The sequence below is a fragment of the Leiobunum rupestre genome, chromosome 7 (assembly GCF_980474605.1).
Source record: "Leiobunum rupestre chromosome 7, qqLeiRupe1.1.hap1, whole genome shotgun sequence".
Taxonomy (NCBI): Eukaryota; Metazoa; Arthropoda; class Arachnida; order Opiliones; family Sclerosomatidae; genus Leiobunum; species Leiobunum rupestre.
In genome coordinates, this window is record NC_143390.1 from 60,546,338 (window position 1) to 60,554,022 (window position 7,685).

The window sequence follows — 7,685 nt, forward strand, 5'->3', positions numbered from 1 at the left end:
AAATAATAGCGATTTCATGCGGAATATAAAGTTGGTTCGTTTCGAACAATTCAACAACCACACGTCGGTTGGGTTTACTGTAGACGAGTTTGACATTGGAGCTTATATTCCGTCCATCATCATCAACAGACATGATTTCCAGTAAATCTTCAACTTCGTAATATCCGGGTGGTATTACTATATTTATATGATCAACAATGGGTACGTTTCCTGGGTCATAGATTTTTCAGGGTTTCCATCAGATCCGGAATAGTTTTACAAATCCGAACTATATATTCTTCTCGAACGTTATTCTAAGTTCTTGGATAACTGATTTCAGCGAGTCCAACTTCGTAAGCACCTTCGAGTTTTATTGGTTCTGGTAAATCCGTTCTATACTCGCTTACAGTGTTATTTTTAAAATAACGTATTGAAGAGTCCGAAGGCAGAGTAATATAGAAACTCATAGTATTACAACTTCCTGTACCCAAAAATCGAAATCTGGACTGTAGCCTTTCCAACGCACTAACTGCTCTTTAGTTCCGTCGGGTTTTGTTCTCTTCCTTAAAACTTTATCTATTTTAAATAAACAGTTATCGAGGTCCTTTCCAACTTTCTGTATTTCCTCTTTGTTGAAAACTCCTAAAATGGGATCGGAGTTTAAAGCTTCAAGTTTATATACCGGAGGTTTGTACCCTTTTTCGAAGATCATTTTATTTTTACTCATTCGGACGACGTCACCTATTTCAAACGGGTGTGAGATTGGGGGTGAATAATTAATTTTTCCGTATAAATTCTGCCACACTTGTTTCGAGTTTTCTTTCACCACTTCAACGGGTTTAAATTTAATTGAGCTATGATAATTGTGGTTTTATGAGTCTATTAAATCTGGTAATACGTCAATATATTTATGCGTGTTATTTTCAGTGAAATATCGGTACATTCGCGATTTTAGAGTTCGATTAAACCTTTCTATAACACTGGCCTTTACTTCAGAGTGTGTAGCGAAACTTTTTATCCTTCTACGTTTCAATTCATGTTGAACTTCTTTACACAGAAACTCGTTACCGTGGTCTGTTTGAACAATCTTAGGCTTTCGACCTGATTCTAAAATAGAATTAAACGCTGTAACCATGGTCGTACCTTTCTTGTCTTTTGTAGCAACAGCAAAAGCGTATTTGCTGAATATATCAATGCAACATAATATATAACAATATCCGCTATTGAGGTGTTTGATATCTCGCATGTCCGCTAGATCGAGTTGCCATTGTTCGACTATGCCATACACGATCGTTTTGTTTCGTCGAAATTTGTGTTTCAACGGTTTGTGTAACGTATAGGTATATTGTCGTTTTAATAATTCTTTAACGTCTTTTAGGGAAACTTTAATTCCCTTTCCTCTGGCGGCACGATAAAGTCCTTTTACACCTCCAAAACTTCCAGGTTCTTTTACGTTAAGATATATTTTTGCTAGGTTATCCATTCCTCGTACAGTTCATAACACTCTCATGATACCAGTATAAGATATTAAATAACTCGAAAACTATAAAATCAAATAATAGTAAACCCAGCCACCGGTAAATAAGGCATTAAAAGTCACAAGCTGACTTGGGCCCTTTGGTGGTGCCTAGGGTATTAGCCTAGCTAATTATTATTATTATTATATAGGATAGAGTTAAGAATCTAGCGGGAGAAGGATCGTTTCACCCTTCCATGTTGATGGTATAAAGTAATTAAAGAAAAACACACTTGATATGGTTTTATATCCTTTATTTTAATTTTATCCAATTTAATAATCCATCACCATTCATAGATACAGGGCTTTGAGGTAGAGCATTTAAAAAATCGCGAGCTTGAACTTCATTTCGGTTATAATTAGAGGTTACATTTTCTGTTGATGGTTCAAAGGATAATTTATTTTTATAAGTGACGGGAACATTTTCGTTGTTAAGCAGTTCGTAGAAACGGTCTAAACCGACGGTTATATGTTTCGGTACCCCTTAACAGAGTCGTGCAAAATGGCCATAATATTTGTTCCAACAACGCTGTGTCTTTTGTACATAAGTTCTCCCCTAGGTGACCATTCAATTTTGCTGTTATTTTCAATCCACTTGTATAATGCGATTGCCGGTTTGAGGAGTGAATCTGGAATAGCGATGGCTATTTCCGAATACCAATCCTTCTTTTTAGGTTGGTTGAGGGTTTTAACTTTTTTGGTTCTTTCACTAATTTTACGTTGTAATAAGTGGTTATATAAGTGAACTTTTTCAGATTGATTAAGTTTACGATTATTTAAAACGGTCTTCGTATCCAGGTTTTCATCAATTTTCGGTTGAGTATTCATTCGACTGTAAACTTCTTAATTACAAGTTTCATTTTAAATCAAGGAATACCTCTGCGTATTGATCCATACCAGAGTGACTGAGAAAAATCATATCACCTCGGGCAGGAATCGAACCTACGACCTTTGGGTTACCGTCCCAACGCCACTACCATTGGACTACCGAGGCCACGAATAATCAGGCCTCGGACATCCAATTTAAGAATTACTCGATCTGGTTAACATTATTGACGGGATACATTTAACCCGTTGTTGACGGTGCCGTAGCATTTTTTTACGTCAACTAGTTTATAATAGGACATTGATAGCCTGTAGTCATAACATTGTGAATTTATTTTTATTGTTAGGCAGGAATTAATATAACTACAAGTTTCATTTTAAATCAAGGAATACCTCTGCGTATAGTTCCATACCAGAGTGACTGAGAAAAATCATATCACCTCGGGCAGGAATCGAACCTACGACCTTTGGGTTACCGTCGCAACGCCACTACCATTGGACTACCGAGGCCACGAATAATCAGGCCTCGGACATCCAATTTAAGAATACTCGATCTTGTTCACATTATTGACGGGATTCATTTAACCCGTTGTTGACGGTGCCGTAGGATTTTTTTACGTCAACTAGTTTATAACAGGACCTTGATAGCCTGTAGTCATAACATTGTGAATTTATTTTTATTGTTATGCAGGAATTAAATACATTCACAATGTAAACTTCTTCAGATACTAAAATCAATTTTCTAGCCATTCTTGATAGCTCTACTTATAGCGGCACCTGCTGCGCTACTAACAATAGATAGGAGGGGGGCCAACAATAATGGTAGAAAACCACCTTTTTGAATCAAATTTTTTTTCGTTTCGTTGTGGTATTAGACTTAGATATCTTTCGTAACGTTTGACAGTGTCTCTTCAACCGCTTCTTTTGCTCGTCTGAAAGTTTGACGTTCCCTCTTAAAACATTTATATAATCGCTTTGATCGCGTCGTTGTTCACGTATTTAATAGCAGCTTTCCTTTGACACGAATTAAAAATTCTTTATGATTGTGAACTCTCTTCATTTCGGTTCAAAGATGGCTGCTTCTTCACCTGGTATAAGCCCGGTCCGTAGTCTGTGGGCGTCTGACGTTGATGGTTTCAAATCAACCCATATATACCCGAAGTCTCGGGAAACCGCCTGACGGAAAGCGTCGATGACGTATTTACTGTTAGTGGGAAAAATCTCCCTCGCTAAATGAAATATGGCTGATTGATCACGTGGAGATTTGAATATGATCAGATAATAAGCGTTTAAATTCAACGTCCTAATCTCTTTCCCGGGGTAATACAAATTTTGCATTAACACAAAGACTGACGTGTTTCTATGGTGAGATCCGCTAATAAAAACATTCGTAACATATTAATTATTACTTATCTCGCAAAGTAAATCGTCTAGAATGATGAAATTTTAAAAACGGGTTCAATAGCCCTTCGTGAAATTCAACAGATGGTGTATTGTTTAATACCGAATTGAATAGTTTAGGTTGATACTCCGTATAACACCATATTATTCTTTCCGGTGGAGGGGATATACATATATCTTTATATTTTATGATGGAGGCTATGAAAACACTTTTTCCAGATTGTGTGGCACCAGCCACCAGTCCGTTAAAGGGGTGTTGTAGGTGGAAATCCATTTTAAGTATGACACATTTTATTCAAATCAAGACGGTTTTATTACAAAATTGACTAGTTTTATTTTTCTAATAAACGTTTCTTCGTTGAACATACAATTTTACATATAATGCGTTTACAGAAATTGTCTCCTAGAAATGATTTACCCGAATATATAATATCAATTTCAGAATAATTTGAAGTGCTAACAGCGTCTAAAAAGTATAATTCAACTCTTCGATTCCACTCCATCGTTAAACATTCGTGCTGTAACTGAGATGGATGGTCTATTTCACAACTATAACATTTATTATCAATAAATTTAATTAGTTGATTTTTAATATTCTCACTAATAAGATCGCGCACACGTTTAATCTCAATAAAATATACTAAAAGTTCTTCATAAACTTCTATAAAGTTCTTCCACGAAGAATTGGCCATAGTAAAACCTTCTTTACTAGGGAATAAAGTTCCGTAAAGTGGTCCAGTACCGGGGTACATTGTTGAGCAATTTCCGATCTTGAAAAACACAGATTGATTCGTTTGGTTGTAGATCCATCGAAAAACCACTTGAAGCATTGAGGTGGCTCTGTGTTAAAGAATGATGAATTATCTTCCCGTTTCACCCATAATTGTTGAAATTCTTCTTCCGTTAGACATATCCCACTACTACCATCCACGGTTCCTAAACGAATTTTACAATCAGGTGTGACCGCGACGCCTTTAACTCGGGATATATGAAATACTCTTAGTCCATCCCTAAATAATTCTAAAATTTTATGCTTAAAATCGGATAAATTATCAAAAATAACGATAGGCGGTGTACTTACATCGTACAGCTTTCAATAGCACCTTTTAACTGAATATTTTAATTCTAAAATGCGATCGGCTTTATATGACGCTTTCTTATCTCAAATATGTAAAATATTAACCGCCCTATCTTAACCCACCGCATTTCCCACCGCATTTTACACATATAGAACACACACCCACCTATTTACAGCCAGACCCCCCATTCGTTATCTACTGAGGCACTGGGAAAACTTACCTAATAAGATCAATTAAAGCTTTCGTAAAAAGTAATTTAGGAAAGACTTTGCTCTGACAGCTCCTACGGGGATAGTTACGTTCAACGTTGGAGGCCTAACAATTCAACGTTTACTTCAGCTTACAGTTGAACATGGACTAACTCCAAAACACGTGGAACTCTCCGATGATGCAGTTAAGGTCATTCGATCTTAAGAACGTAGTCCTCCTTATTATCGACGAAGTGTCTATGATTTCGACGTCACGCTTTTGTATATTTATATTAGACTATGCGAAGTATTTGAAACCAAAAAGGTGGAGAACGACTGGTTTGGTAAAAAACTAATTTTATTATTCGGAAATTTACTCCAGCTTCCCCCAGTTATCATATTGAAAATTTCTCGGCGCTCTGTAAAATATTAATCTTTGGCTTACATTATTTCATTACGACGAGTGACGATATATGTGCGCCAAAAAATTGACAAGTCGTTCGCAATGTTGTGGAGAATTTGAAAGGGAAATCTGATTCCCGACGACGAAACGACGCTTTAAAGTGTACTCGCTTTTGAAGAACACAATCTGAAAATCTTTAAAACGAATGGTCCGATTTTGTATCGTATTTGCCAAAACGCACTGCTTGCCTCTTACAAACGAGAAGGCTAAATTCCGCAATGCTCTGTTAAATTAAAGTCAAATTAATTGGGAAAGATACACTCGACTGCGTAAAATCCATGCAAAAGACCGTCAGTAAATCCCTAACTCACTTAGAAATTGATTGTTCTCGAACTGCAGGTTTGGAAAAACTTATCACGCTGAAAATTGCCTAAAAAATAGGTTTAAAAGAAATATAGACCTAAGTAAAGGGTAAGTCTATGACATGAACGGGAAACTCGTTTCTGAGTCAAGAACCATTGATAAGCAGGAAATAGCGAGAATACATATAACACTGAATTCTGGGAAGGAAATGAAATAGAACAAACGAGTAAGAAATTCAAAGTAATGGACAAGGCGTTCGTTTTTCGAAAACAGTTTCTCGTTACGCCGGCGTATGGCATCACTATTTAGAAGGGTCAAGTACTAAGCCTCGAGACTGCAGTTGTTGATATTGGAAACACAATTTTTACCTGTGGTCAAGCTTACTTGGCACTCTCAAGAGTCACTAGCTTGGAAGGGTTACATTTATAAAGGGATAATATAGCTAAATCATAAACCACGCTCCCCCCTTTTCGGCTTTCCGTTGCTATATGCAACGCGTTTTGAAATTTTTAATGTTTAGGCTTAGTTTATCTTTTAGATTTGACAGTCGCCAGCCAGATTTCCCGCACGGTACTGATGAGTTCCAAATAGAACGAAACCGGTCTACCGTTGGAATTTCTGGCTATTTTATTTATTTTTAAATTTAGTTTATTACTCGAAGATCTATTTGATCCGAGTTTCGCGTTTTTTGTTTTCTCGCAGACCTATTGGTACGAGTTATTAGTAAGTTTTTTTAATTTATTTAAATTTTTTTAGGATTTAGCTAAATTATCCCTTTTAATTATGGACTAATCTACTTTTTCGCATATTTTACAGTTATAAAGCCTTGACCAAAAATCAATCTAGGCTCAGCCAAGTGCCGTCCAAACGTATAAAGAAAACGCCAACCGACATAAATTGAGCGCCAATTACAGTCAATGACTGCGGACCATAAAATATTCCCGTCGACAAATGCCCACCTAGAGCGAAGGAAGTGCCACATGATATTTAGGGGTTTATTTACAACCTCGGTGATAATTGTTGCTACGTCAACTCGGTACTACATTTCCTTTTCAAAAGTACGAGTTTATAAAACAATGGACCAGACAAACCGCCTGCGACGCTTGCAGTTTCATATTCCAAAGACAAAGGTCCCTTCGCAACTAAAGAATACCGAAATATAATTGGTAAAACCTTCCAGAACGATACGCTACAATACGCTGCTGTGTTCCTCGAGGGTCTAGCCATATTTTAGATAATTTATCGAGTAAAATCAAATACGTTTGTATAATCAAAGTAATTTGCATTCATTACGATTAATGTAACATGCATTACGAAGAGTTTTATTTAGAACCAATGGCACTAGGTGAAACCAAGTACAAGAGACCATAACCATGGATCAAATATTAAAGAATATAAAATCGGACGTTTCTTACAGACAATGGTTATTCGACGGTTTAGACATGAAACAAGGACATAACACGTGTGTGCCGAGAAAAACAATCGGGGTGCGGGTAAGCGACACTCATTAAGACTCGCAACCATGGCCAAGGTATGCCTTTGATATTTGTGTTATTTTTAAGAAATGTAATGTATTATATTTTGAATAAACGTTTGAATGTTAAACGACTGTCTCTTGATTTTTATAATAAAACATCGATGTCACATTATAACAACTTTGCTAATATTATTATACACAAAAAAGTCGTGGAATCCAAACAAAAACTATTCGGTTAAAAATGGCAAGGCCCTTTAAACAAAAAAGTCACGTCCTTTATTACTCTAGCCCATAAAATCGTGAAATCAAAGAACAAGCAAGATCTATAATTATATTAGCATAAACCTAATAAACTGGACTCATTTCTTCAGAGCACATCACTTGTCGACAAATATGCAAAACCTTATATTTCACTGAGTTGTAAAGCTGATCTTCGTTTAATATTGACATCCAA

General features: G+C 36.3%; 1 non-coding gene across 1 annotated transcript; it reads right to left on the bottom strand.

Annotated features, from left to right (window-relative positions):
* Window positions 1-2,416: 2,416 nt before the first annotated feature.
* TRNAT-GGU (transfer RNA threonine (anticodon GGU)) lies at window positions 2,417-2,489 on the bottom strand. The gene has a single exon. It is a non-coding gene; the product is annotated as a tRNA-Thr (tRNA).
* Window positions 2,490-7,685: the final 5,196 nt, after the last annotated feature.